Raw genomic sequence first — 21,518 nt, forward strand, 5'->3', positions numbered from 1 at the left:
GCAGCTGGCTGTTTCTCCCTGAGGAAAGTGCGGCCGAACACTACCACCGGTCCACCACAGTGGCTCCCTTGAGTGGTACCTGAGGGTTCCTAGCAATTCAGGTCCAGCAACTCCTCTCTGCTTCTGAACCATCTCTCCCTCCCCCTGATGCTCAGTCCATTTTCTAACTTTGTCTTTGATGTTCAGGGCTCCTAGCTTGTCATAAATATAATCGTTTCACTTGTCTTTTGGGGGTCTCTACTGTAAAAAAAAAAAAAAAAAAATTTTTTTTTTTTTTTACTGTAAGAGAGATAACTGGAAGCATCTGACTACTCTGCCATCTTGGCCCCACCTTAAAGAATGTTTTAAGAGAAAGCAATGGCATCACTGTTGTTAAGATTAAAATGAGAAGTCCCAGAGGAAGCAGAGTGCTGGTAGTTTCTGTTGCACCTCCGGGTAGACTCTTCTCCATTCCTCAGCTCTGCAGTTAGAAGGGGAAGAAACTGAGCCCCTGGGTGGTAGAACCAAAAGAGGGAGGGAGCTTGGGTCCCTGAATCAATGCTTTGTTGTTATTTGCTATTGTGGAGTTGGCCCCAACTCATGGCAACTTCATGAATAAAATGCTACCCGGTCCCGGACCATCCCCATGATCATTTGCAGATGGGAGAATATTCTGTAGTGATCCATAGGGTTTTCACTGGCTGATCTTCCGAAGTAGAGTGCCAGGCCTTCCTTCCCAGTGTGTCTTAGTCAGGAAGCTCCACTGAAACCTGTTGAGCATCACAGCAACACACAAGCCTCCTCTGACAGATGGGTGGTGGCTGCCCATGAGATCCGTTGGCCCAGAATTGAACCTGGATCTCCTGCATGGAGACTACATCAACAGGCAGAGGAGGCCTGTGTTGGAACCTAGAAGGCCTCAGTACACACACACATTGCAGAAATAGTCCACACAGGCCTTCTGAAAGTCAGTGACACCACATGATTTAGTTAGGGTAAGTAACACCAGCTGCTGCAACAAACGATCCCCAAGATCTCAGTGGCTCAGTGTAGCAGGAGTTGATTTGTCACTCATGCGAGGTTGAATTGGGCAGCCTCTAAGGTTCAATGGTATAATTCTATCCTCATCCTACAAACCCAGATGGCAGTGGTACTTACTATGGAACATAACTTTCCAGAATCTTTTCCTCTCATCCCTGTTGTTGTTGTTAGGTGCCATCAAGTCAGTTCCCACTCATAGCAACCCTGTGTACAACAGAACGAAACACTGCCCGGTCCTGCACCATTCTCACAATCGTTGTTATGCTCGAGCCCATTGTTGTAGCCACTGTATCAGTCTAGCTCTTTGAGGGTCTTCCTCTTTTTTGCTGACCCTCTACTTTACCAAGCATGATGTTCTTCTCCAGGAACTGATCCCTCCTGATAACATGTCCAAAGTATGTGAGACCAAGTCTTGCCAACCTTGTTTCTAAGAAGAATTCTGGCTATACTTCTTCCAAGACAGATTTGTTTGTTTTTCTGGTAGTCCATGGTATATTCAATATTCTTCACCAACGCCGTAATTCAAAGGTGTCAATTCTTCTTCCTTGATCATCCTTATTCATTGTCCAACTTTCACATGCATATGAGGCAATTGAAAATACTATGGCTTGGGTCAGTCTCACCTTAGTCTTCAAAGTGACATCTTTGCTTTTTAACACTTTAAAGAAATCTTTTGCAGCAGATCTGCCCAATGCAATAAGTCATTTGATTTCCTGGCTGCTGCTTCCATGGATGTTGTTTGTGGATCCAAGTACAATGAAATCCTTGACAACTTCAATATTTTCTCTGTTTATAATGCTGTTGCTTACCGGTCCAGTTGTGAGGATATTTGTGTTCTTTATGCGAGGTGCAATGCATACTGAAGACAGTGGTCTTTGATCTTCATCAGTGTGTGCTTCAAGTCCTCTTCACTTTCAGCAAGCAAGGTTGTGTTATCTGCATAATGCAGGTTGTTAACTGGTCTTCCTCCAATCCTGATGCCTCCTTCTTCTTTATATAGTCCAGTTTCTTGGATTGTTTGCTCAGTATACAGATTGAATAAATACAGTGAAAAGGTACAACCCTGATGCACACCTTTGCTGACTTTAAACCTCACAGTATCCCCTTGTTCTCTTCAAAGAACTGCTTCCTGGCCTAGGTACAGGTTCCTCAGGGCACAATTAAGTGTTCTGGAATTCCCATTCTTTTCAGTGTTATCCATAATTTGTTCTGATCCACGCAGTCGGATGCCTTTGAATAGTCAATAAAACACAGGGAAACATCTTTCTAGTATTCTCTGCTTTCAGCCAGGATCCATCTGACATCAGCAATAATGCCTGTCATTCCATGTCCTCTCCTGAATCCAGCTTGAATTTCCGGCAGTTCCCTGTTGAGGTACTGCTGTCATCGCTTTTGAATGATCTTCAACGAAACTTTACTTGTGTGTGATATTAGTGATGTTGTTTGATAATTTCTGCATTCTGTTGGATCACTTTTCTTTGGAATGGGCACAAATATAGATCTTTTCCAGTTGGTTAGCCAGGAAGCTATCTTCCAAATTTCTTAGCATAGACGAGTGAGCAATTCCAGTGCTGCATCTGTTTGTTGAAACATCTCAATCGGTATTCTGTCAATTCCTGGAGTCTTGTTTTTCACCAGTACGTTCAGTGCAGCTTAGACTTCTGCCTTCAGTACCATCAGTTCTTGATCATTAGCTACCTCCTGAAATGGCTGAACATCGACCAATTCTTTTTGGTACGGTAACTCTGTGTATTCATTCCATCTCCTTTGGATGCCTCTTGCGTCCTTCAATATTTTCCCAGTAGAATCCTTCAGTCTTGCAACTCAAGGCTTGAATTTTTTTCTTCAGTTCTTTCAGCTTGAGAAATGCTGAGTGTATTCTTTCCTTTTGGTTTCTATCTCCAAGTCTTTGTCTGTTCCATATCCCCACCCTAATCTCTCAGAAACTAGTGCCCTCTGCTAAAAGGTTGATACGTTAACCCTTCTGAAGAGCAACTTGTTGTTTCTACAGGTTAGGTTCTAATGGTGGAGACAAGGAAAAGAACTTTTAACACGAGCTTTTTCTGCTTAAAAGTCACTCCATTGGGGCCAGTGGCTCTAGCCCTGGCCACACAGGGAAATTACTTAGAGAGCTGTAAAGAAAGTGTTTTTATAGTGATAAAATATATATCACAAAAAATTGCTGTTTCAACCAATTTTAAAAGTGTAATTTAGTGACATTAATCATATTTGTCATGCTGTGCAACCCTCACCATTATGAGAGTTTTAAAAACCAAACATGGGTACCTTCTCTGCCCCCATGACTGTGATTTAATTGGTCTGGGGTGGAGCCTAAGCATAAGAAATTTTTCAATATCCCAGCTAGAGCTGCTAGATTTAGCAAATAAAAATACAGGATGTACTTTTGCATGTGACATACTTATATTAAAATTTTTCCTTGTGTACCTGAAATTCAAATATAACTGGGCATCTTATATTTTATCTGGCAACCCCAGTCCCAGGTAAGTTAAATGTGCAGTCAGGGTGGAGGACCACGAATTGAAGCAGATGCCTGTCCAGCCTCTGATGAGGGCCTAAGCACACCTGAGTCAGGAAGGTTACAGTGACTTGACTCATAGCGTCTTCTCAAATAAAAAGGGAGTTCCCCGTGGCCCAGCACCAAAATGCTATGGTAATAGAAGCACGGTTGAGAGAAAGTAATTCCAATCTCTCCTTGCATCTGTCCAAGGGCATTCGAGGAGATCCAGTTAACTCGACATCACCTGCTCTTAACACTGATCCCCAATGCACAAGCCTCCAAGCCTCTCCCTCTACAAGGTGCTTCTCCGAGTGTAGTCCTCAGACCATCACCTGGGAGCTCGTCATAAATGCAGAATCTCAGGCCCCAGCCCAGACCCACTGAATTATAATCTTTATTTTAACAATTCCCAGTGATATGTGTACTGACAGATACTGCTCTTTAAATCATAGGCTCAAACTTGACTGCACAGTAAAATCACCCAGATGCCTGGGTCCCACCCCCAGACAGTCAGATGTAATTGCTTGGCATGTGACCTGGGCATCAGACCTTTTAAACCCTCCCCAGTTGATTCTAATGTGCAGTCATAGGTGAAAACCACAGGTCTAAGTTCATCTTTCTCAGCCTGGACTACTGATATGTTGGGCCTCCTCAAAGTAGAGTCAACCTTAATGACATGGATGGAGTCGAGCTTTCGAGACCTTCATTTGCTGATGTGGTATGACTCGAAATGAGAAGAAACAGCTGCAAACATCCGTTAATAATTGGAACTTGGAATGTACAAAGTATGAATCTAGGAAAATTGTCAAAAAAGAAATGGAATGCATAAATATTGATATCCTAGGTATTAGTGAGCTGAAATGGGCTGATACTGGCCATTTTGAATCAGACAATAACATGGTCTACTATGCCAAGAATAACAACTTGGGATTCCATTCGTTGTCAAAAAAAAAAAAAAATCTAGATCTATCCTGAAGTACAACACTGTCAGTGATAGGATAATATCTATACACCTACAAAGGAAGACCACTTAATACGGCTATTACTCAAATTTACACACCAACCACTAAGGCCAAAGATGAAGAAATAGAAGATTTTTACCAACTTCTGCAGTCTGGAATTGATTGAACGTCCAATTAGAGTGCATTGATAAGCACTGATGATTGGAATGCAGAAGTTGGAAGAAAGATCGGTAGTTGAAAAACATGACGTTGGTGATAGAAATGATGCTGGAGATCGCATGACAGAATTTTGCAAGACCAACAGCTTCCTCATTGCAAATACCTTTTTTCACCAACATAAATGTTGTCTATACATGTGGACCTCACCAGATGGAATACATAGGAATCAAATCAACTACATCTGTGAAAAGAGACAACGGAAAAGCTCAATATCATCAGTTAGAATAAGGCCAGGGGCCGACTGCAGAACAGACCATCAATTGCTCATATGCTGAATAAAATTTGAACAAGTCCATGAGAGCCAAAGTATGACCTTGAGTATATCCCACCTGAATTTAGAGACCATCTCAAGAATAGATTTTAATGTGTTGAACACCAATAACCGAAGACCAGGTGAGTTGTGGAATGACATCAAGGACATCATACATAAAGAAAGCAAGAGGTCATTAAAAAGACAAGAAAGAAAGAAAAGACCAAAATGGATGTCAAAAGAGACTCTGAAACTTGCTTTCGAATGTTGAGTAGCTAAAGCAAATGGAAGAAATGATGAAATAAAAGAGCTGAACAGAAGATTTCAAAGGGTGGCTTGGGAAGACAGAGTAAAGTATTATAATGACATGTGTAAAGACCTGGAGTTAGAAAACCAAAAGGGAAAAACATGCTCAGCATTTCTCAAGCTGAAAGAACTGAAGAAAAAATTCAAGCCTCGAGTTGCAATATTGAAGGATTCTACTGAGAAATTTTTTTTTTTTTTTTACTGAGAAAATATTAAATGATGCAGGAAGCATCAAAAGAAGAGGGAAGGAATACACAGTCACTATACCAAAAAGAATTGGTCGATGTTCAGCCATTTCAGGAGGTAGCATATGATCAGGAACCGATGGTACTGAAGGAAGAGGTCAACGCTACACTGAAGGCATTGGTGTAAAACAAGGCTCCAGGAATTGACAGAATACCAGTTGAGATGTTGCAGCAAAGAATGGAGAGCTGAAAGTACTCACTCATCTATGCCAAGAAATTTGGAAGACAGTTACCTGGCTAACTGACTGGAAGAGATCCATATTTATGCCTCTTTCAAAGAAAAGTGATGAAACAAAATGTGGAAATTATTGAACAATATCATTAATATCACACACAAGTGAAATTTTGTTGAAGATCATTCAAGAGCAGTGACAAAAGCACATCGACAGGGAACTGCCAGAAAGTCAAGCCAGATTCAGGAGATGACGTAGAACAAGGGGCGTTATTACTGACATCAGATGAATCCTGGCTGAAAGCAGAGGATACCAGAAAGATGTTCCCCTGTGCTTTATTGACTATGCAAAGCCATTCAACTGTGTGTCATAACAAACTATGGATAACATCGCAAAGAATGGGGATTCCAGAACACTTAATTGTGCTCAGGAAACCCTGGTGGCATAGTGGTTAAGTGCTGCTAACCAAAGGGTCAGTAGTTTGAATCCACCAGGCGTTCCTTGGAAACTCTATGGGGCAGTTCTACTCTGTCCTATAGGGTCGCTATGAGTCGGAATCGACTCGACGGCACTGGGTTTGGTTTTGGTTTGGTTTAATTGTGCTCATGAGGAGCCTGTACGTAGATCAATAGGCAGCTGTTCGAACAGAATAAGGGGATACTGCATGGTTTAAAGTCAGGAAAGGTGTGCATCAGGGTTGTATCCTTTCACCATACCTATTCAATCCATATGCTGAGCAAATAATCTGAGAAGCTGGACTGTATGCAGAAGAAGGTGGCATCAGGATTGGAGGAAGACTCATTAACAACCTACATTATGCAGATGACACAACCTTGCTTGCTGAAAGTGAAGAGGACTCGAAGCACTTACTGATGAAGATCAAAGTCCACAGTCTTCAGTATGGATTACACCTCAACATAAAGAAAACAAAAATCCTCACAACTGGACCAATAAGCAACGTCATGATAAGCAAAGAAAATATTGAAGTTGTCGAGGATTTCATTGTACCTGAATCCACAATCAGTGCCCACGGAGGCAGCAAAGAAATCAAACGATGCATTGCTTTGCGTAAATTTGCTGCAAAAGACATACTCACCTTGAAGTCTAAGGTGTGCCTGAACCAAGCCAAGGTGTTTTCAATCATCTCATATGCATGCAAAAGCTGGACAATGAATAAGGAAGACCAAAGAAGAACTGACGCCTTTGAATTATGGTGTTGGCGAAGAATGTTGATATCGTGAACTACCAAAAGAACGAACCAGTCTTGGAAGAAGTATAGCCAGACTGCTCCTTGGAAGCAAGAATGGTGAGACTACATCTCACATACTTGGTAAAGTAGAGGGTCGGCAAAAAAGAGGAAGGCCCTCAATGAGATGGATTGACACAGTGGCTGCCACAATGGGCTCAAGTATAACAACAATCATGAAAATGGCTCAGGACCAGGCAGTGTTTCATTCTGTTGTACAGAGGGTTGCTGTGAGTTGAAATCAACTCGAGGGCACCTAACAACAACAATTCTTTGTTGTGTGTGTGTGGCGGCAGGGGGCAGGGTGCGGTCTTATACATTGTAGGATGTTTAGCAGCATCCAGGGCCTCTATCCACTAGATGTCAGTTGTTTTAACCAGGCATGTCTCCAGGCATTGCCCAATGTCTCTTAGAAAAGTAACATCAGCCCACCCCCTCCACCCCGACCCTGCCCCACTGAGAACCACTGTTGTAAATTTTATACCAAATCCCCTCCTCTCACACAACCCAGTGGCTTTTCTGCTTTTTCCCTCTCTCCTTTGTCTGGTAGCTAAATTTTCTCTTTCCTGTAATTGGTACAGCTCTTGGATTCTCTACTGCAGTGGCTCTCAAAGTCTGTTCCCAGGACCAGCAGTGTCTGCCCGTATCACCTGGAAATGTGTTAGAAATTCTCAGATTCTCAGGCCCCACCAGACCTATTGAATCAGAAGCTCTGGGATTGGGGCCCAGCAATCTCTCCAGGGAATTCTGTTGTATGCTAATGTACAACAACCCCGTGGGACAGATATTCTCATCTCCATTTAATAGAGGTGAGAGCTGGGGTTAGAGGAGAGGAGTAAATCACTTAAGGTTACAGGAATGTTAACCTAACTCTACCTGTCTCCCTTTCTTTCCATAATTCTGCTTATAAGGCAAGAGAGCAGCTAGGGCTGAAAACCTGGGCAGGTACACAAGCCAGGTGGCTCCTCCATCCCCTCTCCTGGGGTGGGGGGGGGGCTGCGTTTATGGGTCTCCAGGCTTAATCACTTCATCAGCATGATTTATAAAGAAATGACCAAACAATGAGGGAAAGGGAAGGGAGAAAAAAAAATGGGAGAGGAGATAAAGGCGGACATGAGAAATCAGCATATTTTAGGAAGATATAAGCTAATAGATGGGGATAGACTAACAGAGTTGTTGTTGTTGTTCTTAGCTGACATTGAGCTGGCCCTCCACTCATGACAACCTCATGCACAATGGAATGAAACATTGCCCAGTCCTTCACCACCCCTACGATGGCTGGGGATCAGACCACTGACAGACGAGTGGTGGCTGTGCATGAGGTCCATTGGCCAAGAATTGAACCCAGGTCCCCACGTGGAAGGTGAGAATTCTACCACTGAACCACCTCTGCCTCCAACTAACAGCAGAGAAAGAGGAAGCCTGAGAACAAAAAGGGCATCAGCTGGGTTGTATCTCACATCCCAGAAAGCAGAGTGAAAGGACAGAGATGCAGAAACAGGAGAGGAAAGGTAAGAAATAGAGGATCCATCCCGAATGCCTGATGTCTGACTAGACAAGGTAGCAGAAAGAGAACTGAGAAAACAGAAGGGAGGAACTTATCCATGAGATAATACAAGAAACTTTCCTGGAACTGAAGGATATAGAGCAGCAGATGAATGGTGGTTTTTAAAATATCTCACTCTGACGAATGAGGTGGAAAGGTTGCCTGTAGATGGTGGGTTTGGCAGCCAAAAGCAACTCTTAGCCTCTCCATAAGAAACTTTTTAGTAGCTATAATAAACTCGAACACCGTCAGGGGCAGAGAGGTGATGCAGATGAGTGAGGCTGGATGTGTAAGGCAATAGGGATTGGTAGAGATTGTGTTTGGTTGTAGAGAATATACCCACCATGAGGACTTTCCCTTTGACATTAAAAAAAATTCCTTTTGCATGCCAGCCACATCAGGGGGTTGAATTCGCCCCTCAGAATGCCAGTTTGCAGCCCCTGCTGCAGCCCCTTCATTGATTAAAGAATGGTGGGTGATAGATGAGACTTTTTCCTAGGTACGGAAGCAAGCTTTGCTGCAGTTTGGGTGAATTTTTGTCTCTTGTACAGTTCCAATTTGGAGAAGCAGATTAATGCATTTATTTGGAAAGGAGAACTCACCCCTGTGGTTTCTCCATCTTGGGAGGAAGTTCTGTGGGAAAAAAAAAAAAAATCTGTTGTTTTGAAACACTTTCTCCCAAAGTATTTTCAATACTTACTCCCCAGATGGTGTGCGAAGGAGCCCGGCAGAGCTGAGGTTGGGGACCGGAGACTCACAAAGGGCTGAGTCAGCCATCTTCTAACCCCGTCTCAGGGCATCTTCTGAGTCTCTGTAGATGGTCACCATGAGCACTTATTATTACCCACTCTGGAGGTGGCAACTGCAAATAAGCAAGCATTGAGTGCCTGCTGAATGCAGAAACTTTTGGTGGTAGGGGAAAAGAGGAGGCGTGTGAGTTTGCGTTGGTCAAATGCTGGGCTAGAGGTCAGGGGACTTGTGTTCTAATGGTGGCTTTGCAGTCTTTTTCTGTGAGATTGTGAACAAGTGACTTGGCCTCTCTGAGCCTCAGTTTCCTTCTTTGTGCCTTACCTATCTTTAGGGCTGCTGGGAGGTACATGTGAAAACCTGTATGAGTATGCTTTCAAGAGTCACCAAGGCCTGGGAAGCACAGGGTATTGTCATCACTGTTGGGTGAAATCTGAAATCTGAGACTGATTCAAAATTCACGTGCAAGATGAACATCGGCACGCATAAAGTAAAACACCGGAAACAGAATCCCAAAGAGAGGCAGCGAAGCATAGCAGAGAGGCTAGAAATTTGGTTCGAGGTCGGCTCTGCTACTGTGACCTGAATTGCTTCTTGGCTTCCTCACCCATAGATGAGGTCAAGATATCCACCTTGCAGGGTCATTTCAAAACAACCATAATCATAATATATATTTGGGCATATACTACATGTTTTACATACCATCTCTCATTTAAGCCCTGCAGCAACCCGAAGAGGTAGGAATTTCCACTTCTATTTCACAGATAAGGCTCAGAGAAGTTGGCTAATTTGTCTAAAGTCACACAGCTTGCATATTGTGTACCATTCTGTGAAAATGTTTATGTCAGGCCCTGAGCAAAGCTCCAGTGTTGTCAGCAATCACAAGTGCTACCGCCACCCCAGCAGAATAAGGAAGTGCTGAGCGATGGGGCGGGCCAATCCCGGAGGACTTCCTGGAGGCATGAAGTCAGAGCCTGAAGCTGGATAAGGGCCACTGACAAGTGAAGAGTGGGAGGATTCCAGGTAGGAGGAATGACAGGAGGAAGGGGGGACTGGCAAGCTTTGTGCATGGTCCTGGAAGTAGCTTGTCTCCTACTAGAAGGTCCTGGAGGAGGGGGAGCTGGTGGTGAGTTGAGGTAGTGTTAAAATGTTGAGTGGAAAGAAATTATGAAAGCAACCACAATAGTGTTAACATCTATTGAAGGCTTCCCTGGTGCAGGGGACTTTGCCAAGTGCTTAGCTTCAAGGTACTTATCCTCTCTAAACGTGAGCTTTCTTATCTGAGAACAGAGAAAATTACCACTTATCTCACAGGGCTATTCTGAGGACTCGACAGTATGTCGTCGTTAGCTACCGTTGAGTTTATCCGTCATCTGTTGGTGGACGTTTGGCTTGTTGCCGCTTTCTGGCTAATGAGAATAGTGCTGCTCTGAACATACATACACAACTTTTGTGAACATACGTACACAAATTTTGTTTGAACATCTGTTTCTGTTTCTCTTGGGAATATATCTAGGAGTGAACATTTAATAGTTCGAGGACCTGCGAAACTGTTTTCCAAAGTGGCTGCACCATTTTACGTTCCCATCGACAATGCCCAAGGGTTACAGTTTCTCCACACCTTCCCTGACACTCGTTACTGTTCGTCTTTTTTGTTATAGCCATCCTAGTGGGGCCCTGGTGACGCGGTGGTTAAGCATTTGGCTACTAACCAAAAGGTGGTAGTTCACATCCACCAGCCACTCCTCGGAAACCCTATGGGCCAGTTCTACTCTGTCCTATGGGGTCGCTATGGGTTGGAATTGACTCCACAGGAACAGGTTTGGTTTGGTTTTTTAGAAGGTGTGAAGTGGTAGGTCAGTGTGGTTTTGATTTGCATTCCCCTGGTGACTAACAATGTTGATGTTGAGCATCTTTTCATGTGTGAGTTTGATATATTTGATGCATCTACTAGATGCCCAGATGGAGGTGATGTATAGGCTATTGGGCATGCAAGTCTGGAGTTCATGGTGGAGTTCTGGGATAGAGACACAAATTTGGGAGTTAAGGGCATTAAAAAAAAAAGTTGCCGTCAAATTCACTCCGACTCATTGCAACCCCATGTGTGTCAGAGTAGAACTGTGCACCATAGGGTTTTCAATGGCTGATTTTTCAGAAGTAGATTGCCAGGCCTTTCCTGCAAACCTTTAGTTAGCAGCCGAGGGTGTTAACTGTTTGCACTACCCAGGGACCCCCAAGGGCATAAAGATGGTATTTGAAGCCATAGGACTGAATGAGATCACCCAGAAAGTGAGTGTGCCTAGAGAAGAGAAGATGTTGAAGGACAGAGCTGTGGGGTACTCTAACTTTTAGAGGTGTAGGTAAGGAAGAGAAGATAGAGGAGGAGGAGCAAACCCAAGTTAGCCAAGTGTTTCCAGCAGAGAGTGAGCGATTGGGCCACGCACTGTTGGTTGGCCAAGTTAGATGTGACCTTGATTTTAACAGCGTGGAGACAATGGCAAACTTAACAAGTGCAACTGGGTGGAGTGGTAGGAGTGAAAGCTTGCTTGATTGGAGTAGGTTTAAGAAAGAAGGGAGGCACAGAATTGGAGACAGGAAATATAGTCAAAGCCTTCAAGGAGCTTGACTTTAGAGGGAGCCGAAAAGTGGGGTTGGACCCAGAGGGAGCGCAGACAGAAGCATCTCGGAGGATGGGGTTCTGATCATGGCCCTTTTTAGCTCCCTACTCCACCCTCAGTTGGTATCCAGCATAGGTTTAGCACTAAATGTTTATAAAATAAAACCAAAACTAGAAAGGGCCACATAAATCAGAGACTACATCAGCCTGAGACCAGAAGAACTCTACAACCAAAGACTGCCCTGACAGGGAACACAACAGAGAATCCCTGATGGAGCAGGAGAACAGTGGGACGCAGACCTCAAATTCTCATAAAAAGACTAGATTTAATGGTCTGACTGAGACTAGAGGGACCCTGGAGGTCATGGTTCCTGGACCCTGTGCTAGCCCAAGACTGGAACCATTCCCAAAGCCAACTCTTTAAACAGGGATTGGACTGGATTATAAGACAGAAAATGATATTGGTGAGGAGGGAGCTTCTTGGCTTAAGTAGACACATGAGACTATGTGGGCAACTCTTATCTGGAGGCCAGATAAGAAAGCACAGGGGGACAGGAGTTGGTTGGATGGACACAGGGAATTCAGGGTGGAGAGGAGGAGTATGCTGTCTCATTAGGGGGAGAGCAGCTAGGAGTACATAGCAAGGCGCGTATACGTTTTTGTATGAGAGACTGACTTGATTTGTAAACTTCTAGTTAAAGCACAATAAATAAAATTAAATAAATAAAAAAAGACCCAAAGCTAAACCCAATGCTGTTGAGTCGATTCCAACTCATAGCGACCCTGTAGGACAGAGTAGAACTGTCCCATAGGGTTTGAGGTGCAAGCCTATAAATCTTTACGGACGCAGTCTGCCACATCTTTCTCCCGAGGAGAAGCTGGTGGGCTTGAACTGCCAACTTTTTGGTTAGCAGCTGAGCGCTTAACCACTGTGCTATCAGAGCTTCAGTTGTAAAATAAATAATGATTATTACAGCAACACATCACCAGCTCAAATGTTTCCAAAGGTTGTTAAGGAGGCTGAAAGTACAACAAAAGTAGATAAGGAAGTTCTTTGTAAAGTAAGACTCAGTCTTCCCTTGTAAAGTCTGCATCATGTTCGTTGGTAATATAGTTGCATTTTTCTTTCAAAAGACTCAGCTTCACGGCCCGGCGCTGTAGTTGGGAGTATAAAAATGGATGCAACCTTTTGGGAAGGCGAATTGCCAACAGCTACCGGCTTTGGGCACCAACATCTAGGAATTTAGTTGACGCTTATACTCTCAGCATAATGTGTAGGATCATTGCAGCGTTGCTGTAACACAACTGGATCCACATGAAAGCCCGTCATTAAGGGAAACTTGTTAAACAAACAGCCATTATCTATTATGTGCATTATTATACAGCTATTTAAAAAAATGAGGGAGAGGTAAATGCACTAGACGACAAATGTGAAAATCAGGTTGCAGGATAGTATCTAGAGAACGATGCTAGAGCATTCCCTCCGTTGCCTCCAGGGAGAAGCACTAAGAGTAGGAGAGAGGTGGCAAGCAGGCTTTATTTTTTATCAGTTTAATGCTCTTCTGTACAGTTTGAAATTTTTACCCAGAAATGTTAACTGCTTTATCTTTATTTGGGGAGGCTTTATTTTTATTATTACTTCATTTATCATTATGAATCAGTGTTTCTTCACCTTCTTGTTTTCTTTAAATAAACTTTTAATTTAAAATAATTTTAGATTTATAGAAAAATAAGATAGTACAAGGAGTCCCCAAGTACCCCATACCCGGTGTGGCACATTTGTCATGATTAGTAAACCAATACTGATACATTATTATTACCTAAAGCACATACTGTATTCACATTTCCCTAGTTTTTACCACATGTCCTTTTTTCTTTTCCCAGGGTGCCAGCCAGGAGGTCATCAGGTCTCCGTAGGTTCCTCTTAGCTGTAAATTACTTTTTATACTTTCCTAAACTTTTTTATTTTGAAGTAATTATAGCCTCTTGAGAAGTTGTAAAGATAGGATCTAGCCATGTAGTGTGCTGTTTGTCCCGTTCCCCCCAAGGTAACATGTCGTGTAACTACAGTGCAGTCTCAGACCAGGAGGTCGACTTGGCCCAATGAAACTAACGAGATGACAGTTCGTTCTTGGATTTCACCAGTGTTTTCACTGTTGTTGGCTTCCGTTGAGTCATCCCTGCCTCACAGCCACCCCATGAACAATGGAATGAAACACTGTCCAGTCCTGCACCATCCCCATAACTGGTTGCAGATTGAACTGTTGTGATCCATAGGGTTTTCCTTGTCTGAAATTTGGAAGTGGATTGCCAGGCCTTTCTTCCTAGTCTGTTTCAGTCTGGAAGCTCCAATGAAACCTGGTCGGCATCATAGCAACATGCAGTCCTCTGCTGAATGATGGTGGTGGCAGGGATGGATTACCCAATAAGCAAGGTACACACAGGCTTACTTGTACTTACTTACTAACCTGTAGTGCACAGTTTCACCTGTTTTTCACCACATCTTTCACCCATGTGAAATTGTGCACTACAAGTAGGCCTGTGTGTATCTTGCTTAATGTAACTCCATGCATGCCTTTCTTACTGGTTAATCTACCCCTGGTTGGTGGCTGCACGTGAGATGCGTTGGCTGGGAACCAAACCTGGGTCTCCTACATGGAAGATGAAAATTCTACCACTCATCTTTTTAAAAATATTTTTTAAAGCCAGTTACTAATTTAAATAAATATGTGGCCTCACAGCCTCTGGCAGAGTAACACAAGCACTGGAAGAATGTGCTTCCACAGAGCATTTAGACTCTTGGATATTTCCGTGATGATGGTGACTATACCACTCTGCCTGTCTTGCACCAGTGGGTCTGAGGGAGAGGAAGGGAGGCCAGGGAAGCGTAAGGAATCAATGTTGCCACTCCATCTGGAGCTGTTAGTTCCTAGGGGGACAAAGTCAACTCCTAAATCCCCTCACCGAGCCTGAGCCACATGGGGAAGGGCTGATTTTGGTTTCAGGGAAACTTCCAGGGGCCCATGGAGATGGCTTCACCCAACACTGTGTTTCCCCAAACATTGTTGTTGTTGGGTGGCCCCACACGACAGAGTCCCATAGAGTTTCCTAGGCTGTAATCTTTACAGGAGCAGATTGCCAGGTCTTTCTCCCATGGTGTCACTGGGTGGGTTTGAACCAGCAGCCTTTCAATTGGGAGCCAAGCCCTTAATCACTGTGCCACCAACGCTCCTTGTTCCCCAAACATGTTGTTCTTGTTGTTAGGTGCCATCGAGTCGGTTCCAACTCATAGCAACCTTATGTATAACAGACCTAAACGTTGCTCAGTCCTATGCCATCCTCACAATTGTTGCTATGTTTGAGCCCATTGTTGCAGCCACTGTGTCAGTCCATCTCATTGAAGGTCTTCCTTTTTTGCACTGACCCTCTACTTTACCAAACATGATGTCCTTTTCCAGAGACTGGTCCCTCCTAATAACATGTCCAAAGTAAGTGAGATCAAGTCTTGCCACCCCTGCTTCTGAGGGTACTACCAAACATAACATACCACCCCTGAAATCCCCCAAGCTCACCATACTGATTAAGGAGGCCAGGAAAGGGTATGTAGGCAACTGTCATATGACTGCACTTGCTAAGACAAAACATCTCCTGGAAATTAGATCCTTTGGGTTGGCTTCCCATCACCTGGGGCAACTGTTATTGCAACTGAAACTCAAACAAGGCCACCTCCAGAGGAGACACCATGGGGGCCATTCTTCCCAGGCATCAGTTATGCTGGGACCAAATTAGAACAAAGGTCCCTTTGTTCATTTCTTTATTCATTCACTCATTTATTTGTTCATTAAGTCTTTACCAGGTACATAATCTATGTCAGGTCCTATGCTGGGTATTGGAAACAGGGTGACTAATAAGACCCATTGCTGGCCTTTAAGGAACTCAAAGTCTAAGGGGAAAGGTAGGTATTTAAATAAATAACTATAATTCCACGGAAAGATTTAGTGAAAACTCAAGTATTCATTATCTGCCTCCTACACCCCATCCCATGAAGAGATTGCCTAGTGCTGTGGATTGTATTGTGTCCCCACAAAACGTGTCTCAACTTGGCTGGTCCATGATTTCCAGTGTTGTGTGATTGTCCACCATTTTGTCATCTGATATGATTTTCCCATGTGTTGTAAATCCTACTTCTATGATGTAATTGGTGGGATTAGCTGCAGTTATGTTAATGAGGCAGGACTCAATCTACAAGATTAGGTTGTGTTTCAAGTCAATCTCTTTTGAGATATAAAAGAGAGAAACGAGCAAAGAGATATGAGGACCTCATACCACCAAGAAAGCAGCTCCAGGAGCACAATGCATCCTTTGGGCCCAGGATCCCTGAGCCTGAGAATCTCCTGGATCAGGGGAATATTGATGACAAGGACCTTCTCCTAGAGCTGACAGAGAATGAAAGCCTTCCCCTGGAGCTGGCACCCCGAATTCAAACTCCTAGCCTCCTAGACTGTGAGAGAATAAATTTCTGTTTGTTAAAGCCATCCACTCGTGGTATTTCTGTTATAGCAGTACTAGATGACTAAGACACCTAGGAAAGCAAAAGTCATCATTACAAGAAGATTTTAATTAAGGATTTATAAGTTTAATTTATACGTTTTATTCTCATGCAAACTGCTGAACAGTAGCATCAGGTACCGTGCATCGTATCAACAACATCCTTTTTGGGTTGATCAGTCTCTAAGTATTCGCAATCATTCGCAAAGTGAAATTGCCATCTTTGCACAGGTTACAGGATTTCCTGAAGTTGATGTAAGTGATGCTGGAGAGCTATTCCATGCACCTGCAAAGAGACTAGCAAATGAGGATCTGGCAAACTTAAACGAAGAAACAGCTGAAGAAGAGAAAATTGACAAGAAAGCTGGGTAGGTGCTTAGAAGAGAAAAAATTGATTCTGAAAATACCAAAAAGGTCTGTTGGAAAATTGACGGTATCCCCTAAAATTTTTGCAAAAATGACTCTCTGTTAGATCATGATATGAAACTTGTAGAAAAAGATGTCACATCATGCTTTCAAACAAATTTGTCAGGGGAGAAGAATCAACCCGGACTTCACCCTCTGTTCATTCAAAGAATTAGTGCATCGCTGCAATTTAATTTTGTTAGCTAATGATAAAATAATTCCATTCATTTTAGTTTCATTTTTTTAAAGTAGAGGCTCAGTCAGCTGCACCCCTCGCCCCCATATTTACTATAAAATTTTAGCCCCATTTTAACTGGATTCGCTTTCAGTTGGCTTTGTTTATACTAATGATTCTCAAAGATCAAGTAGTTCTTGCCAGGGTATTATAGGGCAAAAGATACAGTGACCCCCATGTCCACCCCCTCCCTGGGCCACTCTTCCGACTCCCACTTCTGGCCCACGCAAGCCTCCACAGACCATGTCGTCATCTTTAGACTGCGTGCCAGCCCCCACCCACTCTGTCTCACTCCACCTTCACAGGTCCTGGGAACTCCACATGCCTTGGGGAAACCCAAGAAGAAAAGGCAACGGTCCACATCCCCAGCAGTGGCAAGGGTGACTCAGGTCTGTGGGCTGACATGCAGCGGCCACAGGGATCAGACCTGCCATGCTTACAGGGCCTGTGGACAGGAGCTGGTCTCCTAAGCCTCTCAGGCGGAAGCAGCCGGCCCTGCACACTGTGCTCCCCACCCTCTTCTTTTTCACACCCTCAGCCCGACATCCCTCCCCAGGCTTCTGCCCAGATTCCTGCCCAGGTTCTGTGACTTTCTGTCTCTGGGCCTCACCTGTAAAGTGAGACCAATAATGCCTGCCTTGCAGTATGCTTGGTGAGGATGAGACTATACACAGAACGTACCTGGTGCTCCACTCTCCTCACTCCGGACATGGTATCTAATTTTTTTAAATATATTATTATCTTCATCACTGATCTTCAAGCCAGAGGAGCAGGAGATAGAGAGAAGGCGATTGCCCCTTGCTCAGGAGGCTGGTGACCTCAAGGGTGGCCTGAGCCCTAAGCCTTGATGGGGGGTCCTAAGCATGAGTGCTTTGCATCTAACCCAGCTGCATTGCCTCATTTCAGCAGATCCCTGGGCACTCCTTTTCCCCTGCTTCTAGTCCCAGACCACAAGTTTCTCATTCCTAGGTCCCTTACTGCCTGAGAATCAAGACCCCATGTCTTGATTTGTGACAGAACCATGACCAAAACCCCAAACCAAACGCATTGCCTTTTTGTCAATTCTGACTCATGGCGACAGGTAGAACTGCACCATAGGGGTTTCTTGGCTATAATATTTACAGAAACAGATCACCAGGCCTTTCTTCCAAGGCACCTCTGGGCAGACTGGAACCACCAAACTTTCAGTTAGCAGCTGAGTACATTAAACATTTGCACCAGTGTATATACCCATTCCTAAATAATACTTCGCAGACTGCAGTTGGTTTTTCACTCAGTGAGTTTTTGAGCTTTGCATATCAATAGATGTAACTCTAGTACATGGATTTTAACTTTTGTGTAGGATTCAATTATAGGAATAGATTGCAATTTGTGTACCCATTCTACTGTTGATGGACATTTAAGTTCTTGGGTTGTTTTTTATAACCCATGAAATGATTATATTCTTCTATTGATTTTTCTTCATAAGTGTTAAGTTTCAACTTTCAATGATAAAGTTCAATAAATTTGATTCCTTAATCATAAAACCTTGCTTTACACATTATTTTTCATGTTGCCAAAGCTGACAGCCATGCAAAACATCACAGAGGTTTAATTAACTTCATGCATAATAATATCACACAGAAGGAGGAGGAAGTAATCAAGTAACATATGTCCAAAGATTAAACTGTAGATGTGCACAGTGCATTTGGCACTGTTTATAAATAGTATAATGCCTTCCTCTGAGAGAGAAGTATTCTTAAGCCTTAGACATAAAATATAATAATTTACTGCTAGCACCAAAACCATGTAACTTTGTAATAGTAATTAAAGAATTTTAAGAAATATAGAACACAGCCAGCATTAGAAATGGAATTCAAACCCTCTACTTTTCTTCCCCACCACCTGTCAGTTTGTCATACTGTGGTGGCTTGCATGTTGCTGGAAACTATGCCACCATTATTTCAAATACCAACACTATCACCCATGATGGACAGGTTTCAGTGGAATTTCCAGACTAAGACTAGGAAGAAAGGCCTGGACTTCCAAAAATTAGCCAGTAAAAACCTTACGGATCACAACTGAATATTGTCCAATTTGCTTGCTTTGGACATGTTATCAGAAAGGATCAATCGCTGGAAGAGGACATCATGTTTGGTGAAGTAGAGGGCCAGCGAGGAGGGCCTCAGTGAGGTGGATTGGTACAGTAGCCACAATGAGGGACCCTAACATGTTGGCAACTGTGAGGATGACGTAGGACTGGGCAGCATTTCATTGTTCTGCTGTACGTGGAGTCTCCATGGGTCAGAGTTGACTCAGTGCAGGGCTTTGAACTGGGTTGTTCTAGTTGGACCCCCCTGCTGAGAATATGCATTTCCATCCCAGATATGCTGAATCAGAATCGATATTTTAACAAGATCCCCAGGTGATTTCCAGAATTTTGTTAAAACATGGATTCTGATTCAGTATATCTGGGTTGAAAATGTAAATTCTTAGCAGGGGGTAGAATCAGAATGAACCAGTTCCAAGCCCTGACTCGATGGCAGCTGTCTATCTATCTACCGACCAGCCTACCTACCTAACAAACTTTTTGCTATGCTCCAAATAGATGCCATCCATAAAGCAGGTTTAATTTGGTAATTTTTACCATTGTGGGGATTGTCAAACAATTTAAAGACAGTATTCTTCAGTACACATGAAAACTAACACTTTTCTTAAAAATTATCAGTTTTTCATGGGAATGCAGTCAAAGCAGGTCCTATTTATCCGTTAACATCTGATGATTCTGGTAGGAATCATAGGTCGCTCAGGAATCATGAACGGCCAATGCCATTAAAGCTGTGGAGATTGTACTAGCAGTTTCACTCACGCGCAGAAAATTCTAGAATGTCTATATCTGAATTCAGAACTCTTAACAACCCGTTTTAAGGTTCTCTTCTGAGGACGATAACAACCTCAAGCCACAGTTTATGGATTTACTTTACGGGTAACACTGTACTATTAGGGAATGGAAGGAGAAAATAGAAGTATAAAGACTCAATTATTAAACATTTAGCAACTTGGACTATATCCCAAAGTGTAATTTAATTGAATAACTTCATTTTAACAAACATTAAATCTCTTCTCTTCGATTGGGCCCATTAAGTTTAATTCATTAAGGTCATACATACTCCACAAGGTTTATAAAAGACATTTATGTCTACTCTTGTGTTGATTTTAGTTTTTGATTTTTTTGCTATCACAAATAACACTGCTTCACGTGCCATGATGCAGGTATGTCTTTCCCTGGTGTACCTACTGAGGTGTAGAAACGCTGGGTGCGTACTTCTTCCAGCTTAAGAGATGTTGCCAAATAGTTAACCTAAATGATTGCACCATTCTACACTTTTTCCACCAGAATAGATGACTTCCCGTTTTTCTACATCCTTACTGATGCATTTTTATTAATCTGCTAATGCAGGAGAGTTTCTGTTTGGTGCTAGTTTGTCTTTGATGCTTCACTACCACTTGCCAACCTACCTTTCTCTCAGAGATTGGGCCTTGGGGTCAGAAACTTCAGCAAGCAGTAGGATCTAAGCTTTCATATTATCATCTAATTTTGTGTTTGTTTTCCTGTGGTTGCCTATTATTCTTGCACAGGTGATACTGACTTTTCAATTTTGGTAGAGAGATGGAATTTTCTTTTATAATAAATAAAGGTTAAAAGGTCAGGTTAAAGGAAAATATTAGGTGACTAATAGTACCAATTCATGTGATGATGAGAAAAACCATGCAGGGGACCTGAATGATTGAAGCAGGGAAGGCTGCCCTCCTGATTCATTACAGGCGAAATATCGTCGAGCTCTGAGACTAGTAGGTTCTGCAGCTGGGAAAAACCTCCCCAAGAGCTGCAGCATTTCGGAATTGAAAGAAATCCTGGGGGTTGTGTCGTCTGACTTACTTGTTTCACAGGTGACGAAATTGTGGCCCAGAGAGAGGAAGTGTTCTTGCCTGTGGTGGTACGGTGAGTCAGTGGGGAAAGGGGAGGCTGGCGCCCAGGTTCTTCTGACTTAACATGTGATGAGGAGGTGGTGGCGGGATGATAGGAAAGGGAAATCACTCATACAAGTGACAAAGAAAACCTCCCCTCATCCCTGATTCTGTGTGTTTGGTGTTTCATCGTCAATCTCCCCCAGCTTGGGATGCTCAATGATGCAAGGAGAAAAGTATAAAGACTCAGTAATTAAACCTTCAGCAGCTTGGGCAATATCCCAATGTGTAGTTTATTTGACTGACTTCATCTTAACAAACATTAAATCTCTTTGATTGAGCTCATTAAGTTTAATTCGTTAAAGTCATACATACTTCAGAGTATTTATAAAAAGCCTTTCTCTATTCTTGTGTTGATTTTTATTACATCTATTCTTATGTTGATTCTCTTGGTCTGGTCCCCTCTCAAAAGATGCATTGTATTGGGCAAATCTGCTGCAAAGGACCTCTAAAGTACTTTTGATGTGAGGTAC

The 21,518-nt window shown here is 43.0% G+C and overlaps 1 long non-coding RNA gene across 1 annotated transcript; it reads left to right on the top strand.

The window, feature by feature from the left end:
- Positions 1-294: 294 nt before the first annotated feature.
- Positions 295-20,960, top strand: LOC111752708 (uncharacterized). The gene is made up of 3 exons (XR_010323629.1): positions 295-10,255; positions 16,629-16,765; positions 17,343-20,960. It is a non-coding gene; the product is annotated as an uncharacterized LOC111752708 (long non-coding RNA).
- Positions 20,961-21,518: the final 558 nt, after the last annotated feature.

This window comes from Loxodonta africana, chromosome 12 (genome assembly GCF_030014295.1).
Source record: "Loxodonta africana isolate mLoxAfr1 chromosome 12, mLoxAfr1.hap2, whole genome shotgun sequence".
Lineage (NCBI taxonomy): Eukaryota > Metazoa > Chordata > Mammalia > Proboscidea > Elephantidae > Loxodonta > Loxodonta africana.